The 27,230-nt window shown below is 39.5% G+C and overlaps 1 protein-coding gene across 5 annotated transcripts in view; it reads right to left on the reverse strand.

Moving 5' to 3' along the window:
* The window catches only part of LOC139690993 (zinc finger protein 608-like), a 133,580-nt gene that overhangs the window by 29,614 nt on the left and 76,736 nt on the right, over positions 1–27,230 (reverse strand). The window lies entirely within an intron of this gene.

Here is a 27,230-nt window from a genome sequence, read left to right on the forward strand (position 1 = left end):
CCAAAGAACAAGTTTTGGGAAAATGCATTCATTAATTCATTTCTAATGACTTATCCTAAAACAGGGGGACGGGGTAGTTTAGCGACTACAGCGCTGGGATTCTGACCCGGGGAGGAACGGACAACTAACCGATGTGTAAATTTCACACGTACGAAGGTACTGTACAGGATAAACTCTACCCTAACCTACCAAACCAACCTTCGGGTCGATAATTGTGATTTTTTGGTATTCTAATAAAGATATGCCAATTGACAATTGTTTGGCACATACCTCGGAAGCTTTTGAGGCAAGAGAAACCTCCTCAAAAGTTGACATTTCCGCGTCTTGGTATTCACTAGGGTTACTAGACGTTCGTATTTTCATAAGCACGTCCTATTTTCAAGAGTTCAAGAGAAAAACACACATTTGCATATCTAAGGAGCACATAATTCTTTGAGTCAGCATTTCTTCCTTTAGTGTTACCTTTCCATTACTTCTGCTATACATAAACCTCGAATTATCTGTTATCCCCATATTAATATCCGCCGACATTTAAGTTGAGTATGGAGACTTGATATGGCAGTTACCGCGGGCTATATATTGTGATGATCTTCTCGAAATTATGAACCATCAAAAACGCAGAAGCTCGTTACAAGCGATTTATGCTCAATCCGACACCACGATGCTAGACTTGATTTTCCATTTTTCCACCATTTTGCTTTAACAGCATGATTAAAATCTGTTGACTAATTGCCATCTTTGCCTTGACTAACAACTACAATATAAATTCTTTGCCAGAGGTGAGTGAAAGAGGTTTCATAGCTTTCGCAACCATTTGTATCCACCATCAGAAACCGCAAAACCCAAGCTGAAAGCATTCGATTTCATGGAGTTCATTTTACGAAATACACGTAAAGCGAAATGTCGCCAGTTTGTTGTTTATTTCCTTAATCAATGGATATATTAGCAGTTAACCAGAGTAATTAATTGATTATGCAACACCTGGGCAATCAGGCAGCTGTGCTATATCACCCAATTGCCTTAAAAAAGTCTTAATATTTTTAAATCATCATTTCAGGCAAATAAATAGGAGGAAATGATCAAGAGTTCTTTCAGTAGTACTGCATAAAAACGAAGGTAGACCGGAATTACCAAATTTACAATCTCTATCAGCCAAATTTTTTTGGGAATACTCGTGGCGACAGTTACAATTCAAAGTTAAAGGAAGGAAAAGATTATGTTATACCAAAAGTAATTTACTCTGGCTGGCACTCGCTAGGAGACAGCACTATCTTTGCATGAAATTGGACGGGCAGCAACGCTTGAAAAACCGAGACACGGGACACGAAGGGAGATAAAAAGCCTTCGGTATTGTTTTTCATTTTGCATGCAATGAAACAACACATGCTGCGGAGCTGGATAGTGATAATGTGTAGTATGAGGAAAGAAAGCGATCGCGCATGCGCAATAAGTTCTGTCCAACAGCGTCATACTGTACGACACCGTACTGGGGTTCACCTCTCGACAAAGGTCTAATGGTCGTAAAAAGTCTAATGGAGTCATAGACCATCTAAGACGAATCTCGGACGCAGTATGCACCGGTAAAATTAAAGGCCATTCAATGGCAACCCTTCAGGACGTCAGTGACAAAATCCTCCGTACTCAGTGCGTTTGTCGCACGCAGTTGACGCTCATAGCACAATCGTGAAAATACTTCACCCGAATTGCTAGTATGGCAATTTAACAACTTTACACAAGGTAAAACAGCTGTTTATGGTATTAATTATCTTTCCTGGGCTTGCCAGCAAATTCCACGTAGCATGATTACGCCGGAAATATTTCCACTAATTGTCAGACAACTTCAGTGGCATTAAAAAGTCAAAATATTTCATCTGTGAATGAATTTAAAATCCAACTGGCAAAGCTGGAAAGTACGCTCGAGTTACGTCACTTCTACAGAAGCATTTAACTTTCCCCAGTTGCACACACGCCATACCTAGCATAGAGTTTTGAATTAATGGTCTCCAAACTGGCAATAGAGGCGAAGAAATATTGCTATACAGCCATAAAAAGCATCAATTAATTGATACCGAAAGTTTGTACAAAGTGGTTCTATGCTGTAAATAGCCTAAAAATAAGTTACAGTAATAAAATAGGTGTTATTAACAATGGAAATAACGATTGATCGTTTTCCTCATACACATTTTCAAAACAATACCGTGATTACGAGGACGAAAAATACGTGAATACTTTTTCGTAATAGTTCACATTTAATAAATCATTCCGGATGTTATTTGGAACGTTTTCAAGTCATGCATGCATCGGTTTGATTGATAGCACATAACCTAGTAAATAAAAAGATTTTCATCATGCAAAAGCACCTTCGAGTTGGAAAACACAAAGGGATACTACACTTTCACCGTTTTATACTGAGAATGCGTGGTTATTTCCACCTCAAAGCGATAAAAGCCAAAGATCGAGTAGGAGTAAGGACGCTAAGGGATGAGGGATGCCACAAGAGGAGATCAATGAAAGCCAATTTCGGAGAAGCTTCCTGGAAATAACCTCAGGAGGTAGGATACATTTTCATTTTCCAGGAAATACCACCATATTGTCGAGTATTTACAGGAGAGCTCGTACAAGACTTTTCACAGAAATGACGACTGGACAACCGCTAAATTTCACTGTCTACGAAAACAGAAAGGGAAATTGGAACTAATAAAGAATAATTAAATCTTCGCAACCTTATGATGTAAATAATGAGATATTGACGGTTATAGAACCTATAAACTTCTAATTTTGGAACTGAGAGATTTTCATTTCTTGGTACTTATACGAGGGAAGTAAAATAATCAGATTGTGGTGGGTACGCATTTATTTTCCGAGAAACACGCGCTATGCTGATTAAAAAATACCTAGTACACGAGCATGCGAGGATCAACGATACAATTATGACAATTATCAGGTTATAATTTATCTTTCACCAAAAACAAATCCAACCATATCCACGTATCAAAGAGAATGTGATGGCTGCGAGGCAACATACAGGGAATGATGCACAATAGAAAATACGTGCATTGAGAGCATCATTCAGGCGAAATTACGTGTTTTTACGATGAGACACCGGAGAGAAAATGGGAATGTAAAGAACACAAAATGCACATCTCAAAACGAAATTTGCACCTGCCTATTGTAAGAGAAACGCTAAATACGAAACATCGTAGCATAAAATGTAGCTCTGCTCAAACTCCATTCCGTGTTTCCGACTTGCTCTGACCTAAAAAACTGCAAAGGTTTTATGGGGTATGTCCCACATGCATTCGCTCCAATGGTGCACAGGAACCAACCGCGCACGACATTTATGGCTTCTAAACGCAAAACAATGCATTTGACGCACACAAGGATACTTATGAGGAGGGGAATTCAAGATAAAGCACTATCAACGTGCTTCATGTCGGACGAAGATCGCAAAATTACCACTGCAACTATGGAAGATGCTTAGCAAATATTTCGTCGAAAGTTGAAAGCCTTTAATGTCTAAATACGTGATGATAGACATTTTAATGCAACTTCATGTTGCCCAGGAATATTTCCAATCAGAAAAAACTTGGCAACAGGGCTTCCTCCCCCAACCGAGGTTTCACCAATATATTTAAGCAGGGGTTCCTTTTCGTTGCCTCGAATAATCCATGCAATCGAAATCAACACAAAGATACAACGCCCGAAACACGGTACGGAAAAAGATGACCAGTCTATATGCGGTGCTAGTATTTATCAAAGTAAGAACAAGTTTTACCATGTGGCACTTAACAAAAAGTAAATTAGGAGATCCTGGGTGAATAATCAAGGGCAGTTTTTTCCGACAACACGAAGTGTAATTTAGAAAACCCATTCTCCTTTCTTTGCCTCAATGACCAGATTTTCTTCCACCAAAACACAACTACACATTTTTATTGCTCTCCCTCCCGAATTAACGCCATAGGTAAGGGGTAAAGGTGACACAACTCGTTTAATATGAAACGTTTTCCCCAAATCCCTAAATTTCGCGTTGACCGAACATCCCTGTGCAGTCTACTGAAGTTTAAAAGCTGCATGAGAAGACGAATTAGCAAAGAAATATTACGTTTACCTCAAGATCGCACAGGACGTATTTCCCCCAACACCAACTTCCTTCATTCTAAAATTGATGTCACGGATTAATTGATGTGCGACTCCTTCCTCATTCCGAATAGACTTTATTGACCAATTGTTTTCGTGAAGTAACCGTCAAACCTTAAGTTTTTCACGAACATGCACAAGGCGAAATCACACTCACGACGCCAAACACCACATTATATCGCGAAAAAAATATCCTAGTCTACATCTAGGACTCGATAATATACCTTCACGGTCATTAGGAAGGAATGTTGAGAACTGCAGGGTATCATTAAGCCTTGCCATTACAAATTCTTAAACAGTTTATTTCAGACATGACCTTTTTTTCATGCTGCCTTCTCTTCACGTTCTCTCACGGTCATTAACTATATAAATGTGAGTATGCTAAATATGCCCACCTCCCTTCCCTCGAGCGTCGGCGAAAAAAATTAGATTTGCTTCACGACATCGTCAACCGTAAAGTAAAAAGAAAAACAAAGGCAAGAAGATAATACCCACCATTCTTAAGGCAGGAAAAAGAGAACAAGAAAAAACACGCTCCGAGAAAAATAACGACATCAAACACTCGGCCAAGGAAAAAAAAAGATCTACTACCCTTTCACAAACCCACACATTTCTGCCCTACTCTCTCCCCCCCTCTCTCTCCCTGCAAGACATTTTCAAAGGATTCATTTGCATTCAATTCAAAATGCTGGGACCGCCCGAGGGTGAATGAGGAGGCATCGAGCAGAATTTCCCGTAGCATACCGCAGCAGCAAAGCAGATAACGCCCTAATTGCTCCACTAGTGTTTCAAAACGCAAGCCATGACACGGGGGATGAGGGGTATGCGCGGTGCGGGGTGGGGACAGGGGGTTTTGCGACGCGGAGCGGTGGAAGTGGAGAGGCAAGAGAGGTAGCGGCGGGGGAGGATAAGAGTTGGAAGGGGATAGGTAGGACGCCGAGATGGGGGAAAGGACGAGAATGAGATGCCTTGGGATATCTTTTAATTTGAAAGAGACGTAATGGCTGAGAGAAAAAGAGAGCGAGAGAGGATGGGAGCGAGGTAAGAGTTGACACTCCTCGGTGGGAGGGGCGAAGGGAGCGGGAGATCTGAGTAAATGGGATGTTGTGAGGGAGTCGGAAAGGGGAAGGGGAAGCAAGGGTGTGTTGTACCGTCGTTCGGGTGGGTGCACTTGCGGGGGCGGGCGATGGGGTCGGTGGGAAGGACAAAGCGAGAGGGGGCGGAGGGGAGAAAGGGGGCACATATCCACTAAAGCTCATCGAGCCGAGGTCCACGCCGACGCAGTGTTGGAAGAAACAGAAGAGGGGGAGAAGCGAGGGTCGCGGGGATGGCAGAGCACTCTCGAGGGCGGGTTGAGGGGGGTATAGAGGGGGTTGCGGGGAGAAAGGAGATGGGCTGAACGAATAGGTGTACAGCGGGGTTATGGGCCGGAAGGGGCGGTAAAGAGGAGGTAAAAAGAGGACGATGGAGAGTGTCGGCGCAGAAGAGAGGTAAGGGGGGATGACGCGGAGTGGTGGTCGCGGTGGTGCTACGGAGACGAGGCAGCATGCAGGGACGATGGTGGGGCGGGAGTGGGTGGGTATGCAGTCGCGGCTTCCAGTTCGGGTCCTGGCATGAGCGGTAAGCCGCAGTGGGTGGAAATGAAAAGGTCTGTTGCTCCTAGTTTTCCCTCCGACCACCACCCTGGGCTTACCGTGAGGGCGATTGCGGGGGAGGAGTAGGCACGTGTGTATGTGAGAGTGGATGGGAGGGAGGGTGAGAGAGAGAAAAAAAGAGCGTAGGTATGGGGGGAGAAGAAGGGCGGAGAGGTGAGCCGAGTGGGGGGAGGGGGCCAAGGTGGCGGCGTCGGCGTCCGCGGTGTGGGGGGTCACGTGATGCCGGCAATCAATACTGCGGTTACTTCCCCAGAGACGCCGCCGCCACCGCCGCGCCCCGCCTAGTCACGTGGTCCGAAGAGGCGACAAGAGGGAGAGAGTGAGAAAGAGGACCGTGAATTGGAAAAAGGGAGAGGGAGAGAAAAAGAGGTGGGCGGAGGGTAAAGGGAACCGCGTGGCTCACGCATTACGTGGATTAAAGATCCCCCTGGCTCCGTGAACAGCTAGCAGCCGCTTGGCATGCATGGGTTCGCGCTCGCATGCGACTCAGTGGCGTGGGCAAGAGGGGAGAGGGGATCAATTCCCCCTGGGACATTACATTTTTCATTGCGTGCGTTTCAGAGGTGAAGAAAAAAATATAGCTATATATCATCGGAGTATAAAAAATATAACTACACCATTGTGCCTGAAAACGAAAGGATTAAACACATCTAACAAGCAGCCCAGTATGGCTATTGTTTTATTTTAAATTCTGCATTGTGTTGCACTAATGTAAAGATTAAATGTTTCAATGCTTATTGCAGCTTATATGCAGTGATATTCAAGATGCCAAATATATAAGCAAATATAACCAAACTAATTGGAACCACTTAAAAAATGTGAAAAGTAAGTCGGTTTAAATCCAAGCAACCTCGCCGACCATCAGTTATTCTTTATATTACCTTAGATGCTCGCATCCATTTCATGGTATCATTAAAATACTGCATCGTCATCCTGTGGTTAGTAGTAACGTTGCTTAATTAAAGGTGAAAATAACTACGATCGGGTTATTTCAAAACGTGATTAATTCACTCAAGAAAAATTGAGCAATGGCAAAAAATTTAATCCGTATATCAATAATTCCACTCACAAGTAGAAATATTACCTACCCCACCAATGCAAGCGAGCGAGCGAGGATTCCACCGCAACCCCTTGGCCAAGGAGCATGAGAGAGATGGGGGGAGGAGAGAGAGGTTTAGAAGGGGAGAGAGAAGGACGTGAATGACTACTGCGAGGCAAGAGAGGCCCTCTAATTCCTCGCGACCCTTGGATTTTTTTCCCTCCTTCCTTTTAAGTGGTCAATCGATTCCTTCGTTCGGTGGATGGTTTCACGGTGACACCTTGTGGTGCGATAGATTGATCGCCGAGAGAAAGGAGGATGGGAAACCCTCGCTCTCCACCGATACCTTCCTCCCGCTGACCACCCCCCCCCCAACTATTCTTGCTCCCTCCTCCCGACGTCGTCGTGCCGCTAGCACTACGCTCTCTCGACTAAAAGGATCCAAAAGAAAGGGTGTGGAGGGGAGAAGGAGGGAGGATATAGAGGAGACCGTGGGGGAAGGTGGTGGGATGCCGGAATGACGATGAAATGAAACTATTCGAGTAGCCGGCCGGAGATGCGATGTGGGGCGGGTGCGCGGAGGGCGGTTGGAGTGGGAAGACGGGGCGGGAGGGAAAGAGCGGTGGAAGGAATGGCATCCCGACCCAGATTACACGCCAAGAAGATAAAGGATGCGATACAGAGTTTATCCGAATTTATGGCCGGAAATATAGCCAGCGAAACTTCCAGCCGTCTCAACTTCCTCTATCTCGAGCGATGGAAAAGGAAGCCATCATTTTTATTCCCACCGATCCGACGTATGGATTCATTTTCTTTTGTGAAAACCGCCATTTTGTCAACCCGGCCGAGCCAAAGAAATCTTGCAGTGAAAGGAATATGATGCTTCCGCGGTTACAGGACAAAAACTACCAATGGAGCGAATATCCACAGCCAGGCCGGGGTGCATATGCAAATCAACGTTACAGGATAATGATTTATTTATGGTCAATAGAATGGGCACTCTGGAAAATGTCTCTTATGAAAAACACAGCTCAAGGTTTCTATTTCCACGCACCCTTACAGGATACCATCAAGATAGATACTTCATCTACTTATCAGTGTTTTCATGTAGTGTAGTGATTATGCAATGGGCATATACCGTACCGTTACGTGATAGAATTCTTGAGTATATAAAATAAAATGTGCTTAGGTTAGAGATACAAAATTTCAATTAAAAAGTGGTAAAATATGACTCACTTATTAGGACAACGATGTTATGACAACGATGGTATATGTAAAAGGAGAAACGTTTAAAAAAAGCTTAACTCAAGTACATATACTTAAGATATATTGTTGGCTTTCACTCTAAGCACAAATTCCCAGTAATCAAATGTAAAAACGTACGTAGGAGTTCAGCAGTTATATCATTATTTTCAAAGGAATGGCCATGGTATCAAGTGTCATTTTTCACTAACAATGTGATCCGCAAATAATTTTCTGAATCATTAAAAAATTAAACATTAATATAAAAACGATATCATTAATGAAATTGAACGATGATCCCGAGAGGATCTCAAAATTACAAACTTTATTTGATAAACAGTAATTCATGTCCAATAATGTTAACAGGAGACATTCGGGATTAATTTTTTCGTTTAAATTTATCAACAAACATTTAAAATACATTATAAAAACTATCAAACAAATTTTCAAAGTCACGTATCAAGGAAATGCTATTTTTTCCCCGCTTGCAATACAGTGCAATAGAGTCGGAACCAAGGGCTTGGGTAAAATCGCCAATCTCATCTCACGTAATTGCGCGAAATGCGGGTCAAATTCCCAGAAACTAGAATTATCTAACAAAAACATAAAACGAGAAATAAGTCGCACACGATGAGGACGTTAACTCCCACGAGCAAAACAAACGCCACCGGGAGAGTGTGGGGATGAGAGAGAGGACCGGGAGGGTGGGAGGGGATCGACGAAGGGGATGGGGAGAAGCCGCAGATTTTCGTTTGGCTGCACTGCGTGGGTTGGCGTCCCTGCATTTCTCATCTCTCTCTCTCTCACACTCACTCTCTCTCCCTCCCTCCCCCGCTCTTCTTGGCTCGGTATCGATCTGAGTTGGCGGCTTGCCAGCCGCTGATATGGGAAGGACCGGGGAGTATGAGGCGGGGACAGGGGCGGCGGCGGGGGATAAAGGGTGATGTAGGCGGGGAAGAGAGAACGAACGAACACTGCCAGGGTAGGAATCGGTAGGCGTCCAGGGGGGAGAGACGGTTGAAGGGGGGGGGTCGAAGGTGTAGGGATCGGGAAGGGGAGCCACGGTGTGCAGGGCGGGCGGGGTCTTGTATTCGCCAACCTCCCTTCCCACCCACTCACCCCCCGCTTTGACGTCCCCCCCTCTCAAATTCACAACGTCGAAATTTCCCCATCCCTGGAAAAACCTTGGAAGTGGGCAAAAAAGCGATGGAGCCCACAAAGGACATAATTCTTTCCCCTTTTTTTCCAGCTCTCCCTTCTCATCCACCCCTCACCGTCCTTCCTCCCGCAAAAGAGGATTGCTACTCGAAAGGAAGAGCAACGAACTCGGATCCATTCTGGAAACTTCATCTGAGGCTCCGACGGAAAATAACTTAAAAACACGTGGAAAGTGCAAGTGGATTCAATGGCAGGGCGAAAGAAGACCCTCGTGAAAATGCGCGGGAGGAAATTTAAAGAATACATGCGCTGCGAGCGTTCCGCTATCAAAAAAGACTACGAATAAAAATGAAAATAGCAAGGCAGCGGCATAAAATAGGAGTGAGGCTCCCACGACTGTTCTGTCTGCCTTGAAATTATATGGTGCTGGAAATATAGTGGCATGACTTGAACGAATGAGACGCAAAAACAATTCTCCGGAGAAATAATTAACCTTGATGGGGAAGGGGAACGAATTAATGCCTGGGGACTGAAGCCAGGAAAATTCACCGGAGATTGCATCCTAGTTGCAGCATTTTTACAGCCAAGCTCTAATGATTATAAATTACATAAAATTAGGTACTCCAGCGATAAAATTAAAATGAAAACAAACATTAGTCGTATGCCTGTAATTTCGTTGAATAAACTACACATTATTGTTTACTTTTTAATTTTAACGATGCATCATCGTTCATCACCATACCACAGGCGTTATAGAAAGAGATAACAATCACACACGTAGTGGAATTACAAATAAGTTAATGTCCATATTAGACATGTTTGTAATTTTCCATAGACTTTATTTCACAGTACAAGACACCGACTTGCGGCATCATCAGGTTCAAGTGACACACACAGCTGTTGAATATATAACCATCGGACAGAGAAGAGGGGGAAGTTGAAGGTGGGGATGAAACACACAAGGGAGCCTGGAAAGTCAATAAATATATCAATTCACTCCGAGAAACGAAATTAACTGCGGTCCTCAGAAGATTGTTAGACAACACCACTTCGTTCACACAAGAGAAAAAAAGATTTGGTGCACTCGAAGAAACGTCAATGAAACCAGATCAAAACAACAATTTTCACTATGGTAGTAACATAGTAAATTATAAATAGGCTAAATATTTAATCGTTTTAGCCAGTGCGGACGTCACATCAATTAAGGTAACTATTTTTTGGCTAAACTGAGAACACTCAGAATGTACTCAACTCTTGTTAACAAACATAATTAAAAGGGGTAATTCGTTCGCCAGAGATCCATTTTAAACTGTGGATTTTCGCTTTCACCATTTAAAAAAAAATGCGACCGAACTTATTCGCGTTGGGTATTCGAGCCTCTTATCAAAGCCCGATCGTGTGGCGCGTCCTCATTTATCAACGTCTCAATTATCCCCCAGGGCCAGAGTGAGTTTCATACGTCGCGTTGAATAAAACTGATTGACCGAAAGCAATACAGTAAACTACAGACGATGAAAGATTTTTGGGATTACCGAAATGAACAGATGGCTCATTTCTCATAATTAGAACAGCTGAACATTTGGAACGATGACACAAAACTCGGCATCGTCTTCTACACTGTTCCCCGACAAATAATAGGCACAAGTTGGCAATATATTTCAACGATACGGGCTTCAAAATTCCTGCGGCTCCTATTAGCTTGGGAGCCACAAATCCACACGTCACACCTAAAACCATATTTGTCCCCGCCAAACTACTTCAAATATATAAAAATACCTTAAATGCAGGAGGTATGAAGAGGAACAAACCTCCTGGTGGTAGATTTTGTTCGATAAAGCATTCATACAGATGGTAGAAAAGCAATCCAACGGGAAAGTCCACGAAATTAAATCCTTAAGGTTGGAGAGAGTGGCAGGAGACACGCCAATAAAAGAAAAATATTTAATGAAAAATGACAACTTGAAAGAAAGAATGAAAATCTGTGCGAACACATTTCATTTAAACGTTAAACAAATTTGACCCGAAGCGGTATCTACGTTTTCAAATAATTTTTCTTATATTAATCATGAATAGCATTCTTATAGAATTCATGAAAGTAGAATTCATCCATTAAACCTATTTTCGTAATTCTATACAAAAGATATACTACCTCAAAATAAAATATGCCCTACCAACAAAGAAATGTATCATAAAATATAAATATTTTAAGCATTACGAAAGTTGTCTGACGAGTGGAAAGCTCCACAGCTTCCAGCTAAGTATGATTAATTTTTTGCCTTTTACTCCATTTTACCGCCAATATTTCAAAATTGCCTCTATCGAAATGTGTACCGCTATGAGATGCAAAATTAGAAAAATATTATAATTTTTAAGGATACAAATACGCATAGAAGCTGAACCTCTGGGATGCCAGTTTACACTTAGGCAGATCATTCAACTATCACCGAGTATGTACTAACAGTACAGGTTACACGGGAATGTCAACATATTACCCGTCTCAATGGAGCCAGAGAAGTCCGGCTGTGTGTGCCGAATTGAGCCAACGGTGGGGATTGGGTCGGTTGCATGAAGTGACAATAAACTAGACAAGCGCCCACATCTCGCACGACGAATGCGGAATGCGACAGATACCAACAAGACAAGTTATTTTCACGTTTCAGTGTGCGGCAAATGGGAGATATATATATATATATATATATATATATATATATATATATATATATATATATACATATAACACTTTTTGAAAGTCTCACGGACGTGAATAATAATGTATAACACTTAGCACTAGTGGACACAGACAAAAACACAGAAACACACAAAAAAGAGACTCACTATTTTTCGAATTTTCGGTGGTCGATATATATATATATATATATATATATATATATATATATATATATATATATATATATACACGGCAGAACACCCTGTTTAAATTCCGAAAAATTGTAGGGTTTTAAAGATACAGGTGCGGCGACATAACATGAAATGTTTGTTGGTTTGAAATTGTAATCATTTCTATCGCTCAGGAAAACGAGGTACAAAAAGTCATGCACAACTCTCTCATCAAAACCACTAGACCCTTGGAAGTTTTCGGGGCATGAAATCACTGAGCAGCGGAAGAACTGTCAGACGTCCGCTCAATTAGCTCATCACTTTTCGCTCTCGTGAGAGTGGTGGGCTATGCTCAAGTTCCGAGTAGCTCTCCTAGTTTCCATCGCTAATTCATGACCATTGAACAGTATGTCTGCTGAAACAATTTCCCTTCCATTTTCAAATCACCTTAATTAAATACCTCTCACAACTGAGACCCAACTACCGTGTTGTCGCTACCTACTCCCATTGAAATAAAACGAAGGCAATGAACAGCATGTTCAAATCCCATCATTGATATTTAATTGACTGCACACATAATAGCTGTACGGTTAAAAATGAAATGATTTAATTAGGGAAAATAGTAGCACACTATTGACGGATACTCAAGATCTGCTCTCGGTCGAAATATCACCGAAATTATGAACGAAAATGTGGCTATCAACGGGACGAGGACTATTTAATGAAAAGCATCGCGAAGGTACAAAAACGTTAAATCCAACACGTGATGAAGTTTAATGCTTTTCTGGAGTTTCGGCAACAATGTATTCGCCATTGTAATGTAGTACTGAGATAGTGACCATGTAATACAATACACAGCCACGAAACAGGAAACTTCGCGATGACACTTCTAATTTTAGGTTTCATCTGTCTAATGTACTTAGATTAAACTCCAACAAGTAATTGGATAATTTAAGGCAACCAAATATATTATTCATCCACTTTTGAGTCAATAAACTGATGAATATATTAAGTAAACGCGAGAAATATAATGGTGAGCAGGTCCATTTCGCGCCATTAAAATTAAGTAAAAATAGTAATTACCTTAAACACCCAACAGAACTAATTAATATTAAAGGCATTAATATCATGTGGGGTATGCACTGTAGAAACGTTCTTAACAACGACATTAGCAAGACCTGATGGATTTTATTTAGGTTAACCTTATATAGACGCGATGGAGGGATATGCTGACAATGAATGTGTATCTATTATAATTTTCCTTTAAATTATGGTTCACATTAAACCGTAACACTAATATCTAAGAAAATCCATGACTCAAAAGAAACAATTTCCCATTTTTAAAATTTGTGGGTTGAGATTTAGAGTAACATGCAGGTACAGCTTATAGTATGATGACGTATACTTACAGAAAAACGGCATACGATCAAGCGCACCCTCAACAAATAACGCTAAGGCATTTAAATTATAAGCACAAGAAGAAAGATCGTGGGGGATCGGGATGGTGCGGGGGCTAACGTACTGGTTTCCCACCGAGAGGGCTCGGGTTCGAATCCTGGAGATGGCATATACTTTTCAATGGTAATGTAGAGAGCACTTTGAGTGAGTACGTCGGACGGGACGTTAAGCTGCGGACCCCATGGAGCCTTTACGTTAAGAGAAAGCTAATACCGACGCCGCGTATCCCACCCATCCCTAATGGCGCAAATGACCCTAGCCGTCGGTCGCCAACCCTAAAATAATAACAACTACTACCAGAAAGAAATCCTCTTTCGAAATATACTAAGGTGGTTTGTTAAAATTTGTTAAATACCATACGGCTATTAATGACAAAAAAAGCATGATAATTTGGATAATACTCATAATTTTTCATTAATTCACCGATTCTTTGTTAATTTACTGTGACACGCCATAAACTATCAGAAGTTAAACATTCCGGAACAGAAAAATAATTTAACAATGCCAACACCTATGCATGTACGTGTGCGTGTGTATGTATGTATATATGTGTGTATATATATATATATATACACACACATATATATACATATATATGTATGTATATATCTATATACATGTATTACATACATGAACATGCGTGAGTGGTTCGCGGTAGTCCAGGGATATAGCGTTGGACAACTGACCGGAGGGCCCGGTTCCTGGGCCAGCCTCTCTGGGCACCTGCAGCTCCACCAAAGCTATGTGATTTTTCGAAATATTTTCCAAAAATAATTAAAATAATGTAAGCCATTATAACTACAGGCACATGAACTGCTGCATCAACGTGAGACATAATCCTCGACGAGCATTAGAGAGGAGCTGTTAGGGGCAAGAAGAACAAAAACTAACTAGATGAAGTAATGACAACGTAAAAGGCTACTTAGAAGATAAAAGCAAAATACTTGATCCCTCTATCACGGTCAGATCCAGTTTCTGATCTTAAATCTTCCTGTTCTACACACCCTCTTTTATTGACATGACCCCTCCTACCGCCGCACGATGGGGATAATAATAGACTTTCATCATCATCGCTACAGAGACCTACTTCCAACTTATGCAATATATTTAATCTACAATTTAATCCTACACTTCAAAATTAATTTCCTCTCCAGTCGTTCTAATGATCTTGATACGCTACTCAATCATCACAAAGTTTTACTTTATCTCACTCATATACTCTGTACGTGGTCGAATTCGGCAATCGATTTAACTTCATGAAGGTTACATACAGGAACAGCTTCTAAATGACGCCTAACTAGCGAGAAATAACATTGATATCAAACCTTTTCATCGCATCTCCCTATCACTATTCTAATAAATCCTAATTTTTGCAAGCTTTTCCGACATAATCCTGGTACATACTTCACCCAGGAGAGGTCCGTTACTTAGGGTAACACCTAAATATTTAATGGAGTCTAAACTTAATATTTCATCTTTGCATTGCATTTTTAACGCAGTAGGAGTTCGGGAGGGAACAACTGCTATTCTAAAAATTCATCACTACATACTTTTTATATTTGATTTTGAATGCCAAGTGATGCAAAAACGTTGTATTACATAAAGGTCCATATATTATCGCAAGGCACATATTTCTCCTAGGAAAAAATAAAGAGCATTTTTAAATTGGGAAAGGCAAAAAAAAACATCCAGGGCTATCTCGCATTACACGTCAGAAGAACGTTCCTAGCCGTTTTAAATTAGGAATGGATATGCATATAAGATTTCCAGAGAGGGAGGATTTGATTTTAAATTTCCCGAAAGAATGTCCAGAATATATTTTGGAAATTTTCAAAATATGAAACTAAAATGAATAAAGTTTAAATAATATTGAAGGGAAAGTTTTCAGTCTAGGTTTGACAGGCATTGTTGAATCGCATACCCTTTCCACTTGCATCACATGAATATACAACATTTCCACTTGAAATGATTTAATCCTTACTAACTTTGCTGTTTGAATTAAGTCGTTAAATTTCCTTGGAACAACGAACTCAATTTTTTTCCCATTTGAACCGTCATTTGAACATCTCTCTCCTTGGGACATTACATTAGCCTTTCCCAAATCAACAGCAGCTTTCCCAGCAGCCATTTGCCTTAGTGAATTATTAATATACTGTTATAATTGTACTCAACAACGATAATTCGTTCTTTTAAAGCCTTCCAAATTTACCCAAGAACCGTTTCGTAAATTAGCATAAAGGTACGGGTGAGTATGAATTCTCAAACCGAAACTAACAATTGGCATTCTCTCACAAGGTTTTCCCGTCAATTCAGAAGAGAGCTTTCGCAACGAACGATTAAAGCGCTCAGAACATGTAATTTAGCTTGCAGAGAGAGAAGTTGATTTTTCTTAAATAACCCATTCAAACTCAAACTAATCATCTGTGAATGCTTTGTAAGATGTTTCCACATTATTATTACAATTTGAAAGTCGAATCTTAAGAAACGATACCATGAATCATATACAATGTGGTATCAGAGCACTAATACAAATATCTCAAATCTTCGTTATTAATTAGTTATTTTAGTACCCAGCAAGCCACCGCTGAATGCACACCACACTAATTTTGACCCCCTACCCGGACAACGTTATTCCGATTCCTTATCGTCCGTGGAAAAAATAACATCTTAAATCTATCTGCCAACACTTAATCTCTCTACTTTTATTTAAATTATCTCTCCTACAGTAGTATGACAAATATACCGAAAACAGGACTGTCTTTCACACAACCTTTTTCTAGTGCAATAACTGGCCATACTTGTATACGAGTAAATCTTCAAATTCGAATCAAGGAAACTTCCACTCTTTTGCTTAAGTACGAATTTTAATCATTCGTATGAAATGAACCAAAATAAACTTGGTTCAATAAAATGGTCATCATTCACTCGTTTTACTTTTACTGATATGTGTAAGCACCCTTAGAATAAAATACCTCATGATCACAACATTTTCCATTCTACCCTGCCCCACACCCTCGCGATGGCTTGCATGATACTAGAAAAAATGAACAAAATATAATACTTCCAGGAATTTTCAAAACATTCTTTTAACCATTTATCCATTTGAACCTTCCAATAAAACTTAAGAGAAAGCGTTTCGTCGCCTGTAAAACCTACATGGCCTTCTCACAAATGTAAAGGAATATGTTCCTCAATATACTTTTCCCAACAATATGTATATAATTATCAATTTTTTCTAAGAACTCGGCCCCTAGCCCGATTTTGTAGGAAATAAACTAATTCCAGTTTCTCCTATTTCCCGGACTTCGTGAGGACCTTGGAGATAATTATTACTTGAAATCATTGTATGATAAGGACGGTTAAGAGTAAAATACCAATATACCGCTATATTACAAAAATCGTTCGCTCTGATAGGTATTTCACAAAAACATTCCGAGGGAATTTTCTAGAAAAAATTGACTATTGATATATTTTCAACATAAAAAATATCGTTCCATAAGACGATGTAAGAGGTTAAAATGCAACAATATACAAAATATATGAGTATTTTTAATAATAAATAGAGAATAAGTGGATGGGCAGAGGAAAAAACTTACTTCACTACAGGTGAAACTTCACGGAGAGGCGAATAGAAGTATATTTAAAAATGAGGTTTGCAAAATAAACTAATTAATCCGATATATTAAAAAAAATTATTTGCAAATACAAAATTAAAATGGTTCAGTGCAGGTGCTGGACACTTCCGTATTGACATTCCCATGGTTGTTGCGATAAATTACTTAAGGTTTTAAGCAAACATCTAAATTATAACTGCTGTTTACAAAAGCTACTAGTAATCCCAATGCTCCTTTTATGATTGTGTCATCAAAAGATCCATAGTGACATTCCTATGTAAAGGGAGGTTTTTAAAATATATATTTCTCTGGTCGTTTTCTAGCAAGATATTCATGAAAGACAAACTGGTTTTTACTGGCTTAGCAATACTCATTTCAGTCACTAGTAACCAAAGGTGTCTTATAAAATTAGATTCTGACAGCGTTTATTGCATACTCGTGTTAATTTCCATGATGAAGAACAGATTGTATAACATTTTCGACCAAATTTAGGATTTGCATGTGATGACACGGATATTTAGATAGCAAATATCACATACTTTTCAATATGAAACTTGCATATTTGCATGCACATTGTCTGACAATACAGAAACAGAGAATATAGATATGTGAAAGCTCCTCCAATTTCCTATTACCCAAAGAGGTTCACCACTTGAGGAGCACAATTTTACTATGGGAGCGATACTTCGTGGGCGTCTTTTACGACCAAAAAGCATATGGCCAACCAACCTTTTTGGAACAAATACCCCCTCCTTTCTCCGCTTCTTCACACCATTGTTCATTGTCTTTCCGTTCTTTACCACGCACCCACAAGAGTTCTCTCTACCCCTCTCTAAAATCTATGGGCAATGTTCATCTTCCAAGTTAAGTTTAGGCTGCCTTTGTCAACCAGTCCTCAACCTAACTTAATAAGCAACATTACAAATATGGATCACAAACAGCTGAAATGTTAATAATTACTTAATTATTTAAATAACTAACGGAGGAATTTTTAGAAAAATTATTCGTGTCTGAACAAATGCCCAATTATAAAGTACGGGTACATTACCGATAGTAATATTAATTATACGTATTTCATTTCCCTCCGATATTTATGATTTTATTCTAATCCTGTAGTTATAGCCAAATTAGATTTAACGGTTTACACCAAAAACAAATAAGTGCCAGCATAAAATAAGTATCCTTCTAAGTCTCATAAATAAATAATATAAACTTAAAAATTTAATGCACTTAAAATGGTACGATTGTTTGTTCTTCCTTCGCAATTTACTACTACGATAATACTTGCAGGTAAAAATTTATTAAATGACAGTATCGGAAATATTTGATGCGCGCATATCTGTAATGCCGCCATCTGTAACGGTAGTTTTAGTGACAACATGATCTCCTGCTTTGATCATGCTGTCTGGATTCCGTCGTCAATTCTATGACATCAAAGACACGACTGAATAACTGATACAAATCCCCAGTATAAATACACTCCAGCATTTCCCTGATAGATTCAGTTTGTTCATTAAGATTCACTGTCAGTGAAGATGAAATTACAGCGTAACGAAAAAATGTTATGATACCAGCAGGAACTAATCTCCAAGCGGCATGCAACAAATGCAAGGATTCCATAAAAGTCACGAGCCTTATTTCCTCATTTCTTTCAATATTAAATACATATTGCTAGAATATTATTTCTCGGTGGTAGCACCTTTGGTTATTAATGAAACCCTAACCAGGCTGGAAATCACTCGAAAAAGCCGTGAAAGATAAAAATACAGGCAGCATTAAAAAAATTATTTGCCGAACAATTCTACAGTAATTACGAAAATACTACGCTTTCAGGCTTCACTTTGTGGGGGTATTTGATATCCATATCAAAACATTTGGTACTTTTCCAGGGTATATTTTAGGACGCGACGCGTTCCACTGAATTTGGGCATCGCTAGCTACAAGTTTCATTTACATGGAGCACTGGAATATATGCGTTGTATCTTAAAATAAGTTCAGTAGAAAAGTGCAAAATCTTTTAATATGGGATATTAGGAAAAGCTGAAATATCCACCCAGATATCATTTCACCGGAAACCAGGATTCTGGGCTCTCAATTGTTTAAAACCAGAAAATCAGAGCCGCGTCAAATTCCTTGTATTCCACATTCTTTACAATTGTCATCTTTGGATATATCACCAGTTCACTAATAGGGGCTGAATTTTCACTTTTAGTGAAATTGTGATTTTGCATTTATTAGCGATTGCCAGATGATGTTACTTTTCCATAAAGTAGATTATTGCAATATTCGCATTAAACACCTCAGTCTGAAGACAGAAATCAGGTGACTGTTTAGAATTTCAAGATCTAGGGGTCTTGGGAAACCGCTATTCCAAACGACAACAAGTGAAACAATGTTTTCAAAGTTAAATGTCCACGCCAAAAACTTGGCTAGAACGATAGTAATAAATTACAATCAACAATAATTCATACTGGTTCATTGGTTTCCGTGTATGGCACAGCACCAAGTTGATAATAGCATTCCCGAGTATAATAAAGGTAAAGTGTACTAAACGGTCCCGTTTATTGTAGATCCTGACGTAATTTTGAAGGTTTGCAATAAAAAACGGACCTAAACTACGATAAAAGTGCAAGAAATATCAATCTAAGCATATCCTTGCGTCGGAACGATTAAAAATGAATTACTTAAATACTTAACGGAGAGGTATTCACCTCATAATTGCGTTTCATCCGAAAATAATCGCTTATCACTGTTTTCCAACCTTTTTTATCGTGCCCCTCCTCAACTTCTCAAAACTTGGATACCCCACCATAATGGCAAAGCAAGTTCTGAAAAAGTTAAGAAAAGACAAAAACAGGTACTTCGAATAATAAAAAAGGATAAAGGTAAAACTGTTTTTGATTTGAGTTTCTCCATGAATATACATTTGACCAACAATTACTAGTTTTGACGATATCGTAGATGAGGTGACGAAGGCAGCATTTTAAAGTGCATGCCTTGCATGGAGAGTACCCCCCACGTTCGGAAGCACGCTGTTAAAAGAAAGTGACTCTCCAGTACCTCCCACTCTCTAAATTATTATGCGAATGAATTATAGTAAAAACAGAAATGAAAAAAAAACATTTTACATTTTCTCAACCCTTGAGCGTGGCGAATGCGACAATAGCAGCGACTCGGATGCGTGACTATGCCAATTTCTTTTATTTATTTATCGAATTAAAAGGTTGAGACAAAGTCCCTTCTTCCACCTAACCCTTACATTACAGGCATTACATTGAAGACAATTACATACAGCCAGGCCCTAGATGGAGGAAAATCCACCAAGCCGGGAATCGAACCCAGGTTGATAGGACGTTACCCCACCGCCATCGGGGCCGGCCACATGTTATTTAATTTAGTTACATGAGATCACACGGCATGCGCCCATTCTGGCGATGTAGAGCCTGAGTCAGAGGCGTGAAAAATGAATTTAGGGATTTAGCCAGTCTAAATGGTGATATTTTTCCCTGAAGATCCTCCTTGATCTGAAGTGTGTTCCACGCGTTATTTTAATTATTTTAGAGCAATTAAACTCGTCGTAAGAACATATATATTCAACAGATGTCAGGCGAGATGTAGTGAAAGTTCTTCATTATGAGAAAAACAAATTCGCAATTTTCCACAGATTTATTTGCAACGAAGAACACGTTTGAGCTCATCGCACCATCTCCAGGTACAGGACAAGATTCAAACCTAACATCTCGCGCTCTCTCCCTGGCAATACTGGCTGGTATTATACATTTCACAAAAACTCAACTAAGGCCCAATCATTTTTTTTTTGTTGAGTTTAAATATGCGATTTATCCACAAATTATTTCTCCACATTACGCCAGGCAATCGCCCATTACTGCAGGACTCCATGAAGCAGGCTCCTGACTCACCACTTGTGACATTCAGCCCAGGGAAAAGGCATGACGGTGATCTAAATATCAGCAACTCCTCGCACCCGAGGCATTGAAAAGTTACCTAGGGAAAATAAACAATCGACAAAAACCCTGATATTCGTTTCATTTGAGGAAAATATTTCCGCAAATAGCATCTCGGGCCGCACTATCATTTTCCTCTAATGGAGGCGTTTTTCTTGAACACAATATCTAATAAAACATTATTTTATAAATTGAATCAAACATCACAAACTAACGAGGTTAAAAATTTAAAATGAAACAGACTAAATTAAGAGACTACAATTCACATTTAAGCGCAATCTGCTTGCCGTTGAAGGTTTCATTTTATCCTTGCAAACCGGCAAAATTACGAGTCACCATGCGCCAAAAAATGGGGTACTTTTGCTTTTCATAAAAAAAAACGCTTTAAGAAGTTTCCTTAAAAGCCTCCTCGATTCAAAAAAATGGAGAACAAAATTATATATTAGGTGATATACATTATGCCACAATGCCAAAAGTCGATTTTAAATAATTATCCAAGTCTGCCTCTTCTTGGCGTGGAACGTTATCGAGCTCCCTGCCATCGATAGTAGTTTAAAAAGTCACGACGAGATGGTATATCATTCCTTGTCAGGACGTTTTGAAATCAGGAGTTCAGTTTCAAGGTCTTCCACTCGGTTGACAATAAGGTAGTAAGGAAGTATAAAGAAGACGGGGAGATAGAAGAAACCATTAGGAAGAAGAATCCTGTTCTACTCTTGGAAAGCTTTTGCGAGGACATGGCAATCATGACGTCACAGTAAGGCCAAAACGTCCTTGCGCGGAACGACATACAAACAACACGAGTTATGCGCAAAAGTAATGAGCATCCAAATAAGAAAATTCTGAATTTTTGAAAAGATATGTAACATGACGAACACTTGATCATAAGAAGACGGTAAACAATTAATTTAGGTCCTAGTGAAGATAGGCCACTTATCGACGGAGGTGGTCACATTAACAACATTGTACTGTACTTCTTCTGCTAAGCACACTAACTATGAATTCCTTTAACACCAGATTAGCAACAATATTCATCCGATCGTCTTTCTACCATTATTTCGGAAATTCATTCGAATACCACCGTTCTAGATTTTAGTCGTTTTGTCATTGTGGAGCTTAGTCAAAGGGGAAAAAACATTATGAAACCTGTCTTGATTCCACGATTTGCGTCCCAAATCTGTGCCAATTAACATTACAGTAGGAATGAAAAAATACCGCAAAAATACTTTAAGACACTTCACAAAGTGCTATGAAAGAAATTACACCATCTCAAAGGCAGAAACTAGGGCATACTACTTCAAAATCATTACGAATAAGCTGAAAACAAAACTGATTCACAGAGAAAAATTTTCAGTTATTCATACACGGTTGCACTGTATTCAGGTCAAATATCGACGTACCAATACTGTAAAGCTGAGAACTTGCTCATTAGCACCGACTACCGAGTCGGACAGAAGGTGTATTTTAAATTATTTGAATTAGATAAATATTTACATAATGTTTTGGCACGAAGATAAACATGAAGCCATTTTTTCTGTTTTAGTAATCATAGAACTTCAACGGATTTTCATCTAGAAAAAATAATTTCATTAATATCCAATTTCATAATTATTTACTTATAATGCTGTCAAAAGTCAGCAGTATTAAATAAAAATATCTTAAAATATTCTGCCATTGTATCTTTCAATTCATTAATCCAATTGATCTCAAATTCTGGTGTAATAAAAGAATAACTTCTGAGATAAATTTTGCTGTGAAAAGTCTATTAAACAATTGATGAAATGCATTTTTATGACGTGGATAATACAAGTAAATATTCTAAAAAAGGATGCACAAGCAGTATTAATACGTTTAGCAAATTTTTAAAATTACTAGTCCTTACTATTAGTAAAATAAGAATGGTAAATATACCCACAGCATTCATTTTTAGCAGACTTTATATCTAGATAAGCAATATTAAATGGTGAACCGTAAGATAAAAACAAGTTAACAAATCATAAGGTTAACACGAAATTTGAAACTCTTGATATGAATCATCTCCAGGTGATAAGCCAAGAAATGAAACCTTGTTATCTGGTGAATTGTCATATAAATACCAGGAAAACTCATGTTTCTGCTCTGGCCACCAAAAAGCATGCTTATTAAAAAGGATGGTAAAAATATTAACTGCGGGACCATATAAACACAGTTAGAAATAAACTATCGACCACTGCAGACTCTACTGGTTTTCATAGCAAGAGGTATTCTATTGAAATGAATTCATACGATTCAAGTTTGAGGACCAACGAAATGAAAAGATGAATATGGCGACATGTGGCAATGGATTTGATGTAGCACATTTATGACGATTCTTCTTTCTACAAGATCTGTCCAAAAGTAGTACATATGTATGTTTTCCCGGATAGATGAACGGACGAGCGGCGAATTTTCTGGCTGGGTTCGAGGGAGGGGAGCCGCAGGAAAGGCTAAAGGACGGCGGTAGTTGGCTTCAAGCCTTGGTGGAGTGCGGATCATTCGCTCGCGAAACCTCTATAACGTGACCTCTTAACGCTCCACCATGAACCAGTTGTTGGAACAGCACTATGCCATTACACTTTGCGTGAAACTGGGCAAAACCATGAAAGAGACTTATGATATGCTCAATGCAGCTTATGCTGACAACACCATGGGTAGATCGGGTGTTTTTGAGTGGCTTAAGTTATTTCTGGAGGGTTGAGATGACGTTGAAAGCGCCGACCGTTCACAACGCTCTTCGACCTCAAAAAAAAAACGAAAATGCCGACAGAGCGAAGGCTTTGTCGGACAGGGATCGCGGATAAAGTGTTCGCATGGTTTCTGATGAACTTGTCATCCCTAAACGTGATGTGCATCGACTTGTGACCGAAAGTATGGGTATTAGAAAGTTGTGTAAGAAGTTGGTGCCGCGACTACTCTTGGACGAACTAAAGGAAACTCGCACGCTGATCTGCCAAGGGCTTCTCGACCATGTGAGGATCCAAATCCACCATACAAGCCGGACGTTACCCCCCCCCCCCCCCACCTAGACTTCTTTCTTTTCCTCCACCTCAAATTCGTGCTGAAAAGTCTTCAACACGGCTCGGTGGAAGCGTTACAACAGGTCGTGACGAGGTAGCTTACCAGCATTCCGGACGCTGCCTTCCAGAAGGCAGATCCGAGACGAAAACCCGCTGGCAGCGGCGTGGACTCACAAGGGTGCTACTTCGAAGACTTATGAGTGAATGTATCAATTCTGGCAAAACATTTTTTTAATCGACTCAACCCTAATACTTTTGGGACATATTGTATATTCCACTCATTTTAATGTCGTTCATAAGAGTTTTACGCGTGATGAAATGATATTGAACTTCATATAATATTTACCCAAAGCAAACTCTTAGTATTTTATCAACCTTAACAAAAAAATAAATAAAAGAGTTAATATTATCAGAACTTCTACAAATCATTTAATGCAAGATGTACAATCAAACTCCTTTAGTTTGGAGTCAACATGTTTTCACTTCATGAAAGGGACCTCGAGATTGCCTGGCTCAGCACATCCACAACTTCAATCATGATCACAACAGAGTGCTTACGGAACAATTAATATATCTCTTTCCTAACGTGTTTAATAAAACGAGGTATTATAAAAATAAAGATATGACCAACACTGGTTATGTTTAGCTTATGTTATCTTTTTCACTAAAAAATGACCACACTTGAGAAAACTCCACAAAAATCAATCACCACAGCCTCGGAATTACACGTACTTTTACTGCACAGTTCAGAAGATAGGCTACCTACATTTAGCAATGTATTTACCCAGGGTGTGATTCAAGTTTTTTACATGTGATATCGCATTATTAAATGTATGCACAAATAATTTAAGTCTAGTTGCGTTGGGCAACCAATACATTATGCAGCACTGAAATTTTCATAAGCCCATAAATATTGATTAATATTATATAATTATTAGTAAAAACAATAGATTATCCATATATATATATATATATATATATATATATATATATGTTGCCGACCCCGGTGGCGGCGGGGTAACGTCCTCGTCTGCCATTCCAAGGGTCGCGGGTTCGATTCCCGCCTGGGTGACTTTTCCTCCACCTAGGGCTTGGGTGTTTGTAAATGTGATCATTGTTATCGTTGTTAATAGTTCGATGTAAAGGCCAGAATGCGCTGTTTTCGGACTTATACTGAATAAATAAATAAATAAATAAATATATATATATATATATACACACCATAAACATCATATTCAACCCGAAGGTCGGTTTATAGATATCGCAGTAACTTTTTTACCATGGAAATTGCCATTTATTTCACATTTACTTCTCTAAGCAGAAAAAATGATAGTACCCGGTCATATTATTAGCCCGCTGTGGTCATGCAGCCCGGCTTAACATAAGATAGGGGAAGTTGCGGGGAGGTGTGACCACAACGGCTTATAATGACTGTATTATTGACAAATTAAAAAACTAGAAGCAACATGAAAAATAAAACATGACATTATTCGGCAAATACAGTTCTCAGTGCATCTGATAATAGTTACCGCTATCCGTTACTTTACCTTAAATATGCAGGTAAGCATAAGTGCTGAATTGAAGTGGGAGTTAAAAAGGAAAAAATATTTTTGAATTATTCGACTTGAGACTCGAGATCAGATGTGCCTCTGATACATACATAAACATCAAGCGGAAACCCTTGGAACTTTTTCGGTGCAATTTTTTGCAAAATACTTCGAATTGGCAACCCATCACACCGATGTCCAATTGCCTGAAAATGCAAGTGATAAGAAAAATTGTCCAGAAAAGACCGTATTTGCACCCTCATTTGTCACTTATTTGTGCTCATGCAGCACAGAAATGTTCATTACATGTACGAGTACGTCACATCCACGCTCAAGTAGTAGTAGTATTTAGGGGATGTGAACGACAGCTTAGGTCATTTAAGCCATAGGGGATGGACAGGAAAGGATGAAGGGTGGAGAGAAACCCGGCGTCGGCATTATCCGACTCTTAACGAAAGGCGCCAAGGGGTCCGCAGCTTAACGTCCCATCCGACGAATGGCGTACTCACTCAAAGTGCCCTCCACAAAGCACCTCAAGTAGGGATCGAGATACCTCTGAAAAATATTCAACACCGCCGGGATTTGAACCCGGGCCTTCCGGGTGGGAAGCCAGTACGGTAGCCACCGCACCATCTCGATCCCCTCCGCACTCAAATGAATCTCATATTGGAGGCGAGGACTGGCGGGATTTCCTGAGACCCAAGGGTAAAAATATTTGAAATAAAAAGCTATGAGCATGCAGTGGATGTTTATCTGAAAACTACTAGGATAGGGCACTGGCTGAATGTGGACTAAGTTCTTACAATGAATTGTTACCTTTTCTTCAGTCCTAGTAGAAGACAAGAAGAACATTATTGTCCAATCAAAACAACCAATATCGGTTTCAAATGTGACACTCTAACAACGCTGATTATCTCATTAAATTGGTCTGTGACAAGTTAAAAATCTGAAAAAATTAAAGATAATTAACTGCTGCTAACTATTTCTTTCGATAGTATTTCAAGCCTGAATTCCATTCATAACCAAGACACCTAATATTTTTTCCGAGTACCAACGGAAAGTCTACGCGTCTACCAGATCCGTCACTAATTATTGGATACCTTGATCAAAAATTTCCCGGAATTTATTCAGAAAATTAAAAATACAAGTTTATTCATCTAAATCTACGAGGGTCATCCGGAAAGTAGTACCCGTTCGTGAAATAAAGACACAAAAGTAAATATTAACAAACATAAAAAATTTTATTTGAAAGAGGATACTTTAAACTACTTCTCAACATAATCTCCAAGCAAATTAAGGCATTTGTCATAACGTGTGACAAGTTTCTGTATTCCTGCTGCATAGTCCTTTGCCGCCAGCTCATTGATAGACAATTAGCCATGATGTTCGACAGAAAACTTTTACTACATAATTAGGGAGTGATTGATTAGTTCCTAAGCAGGACTACTCAACTAAAGTTAAGGTCTTGCTTTTATTTAAAGGCCGAATTGTTTGCGTATATAAAGTGATATAATGCCGAGAAAGCAAATTACTTTCACTCGA

The sequence above is a fragment of the Hetaerina americana genome, unplaced genomic scaffold (assembly GCF_022747635.1).
Source record: "Hetaerina americana unplaced genomic scaffold, ioHetAmer1.1.p SCAF_1, whole genome shotgun sequence".
In the NCBI taxonomy this organism is placed as follows: Eukaryota; Metazoa; Arthropoda; class Insecta; order Odonata; family Calopterygidae; genus Hetaerina; species Hetaerina americana.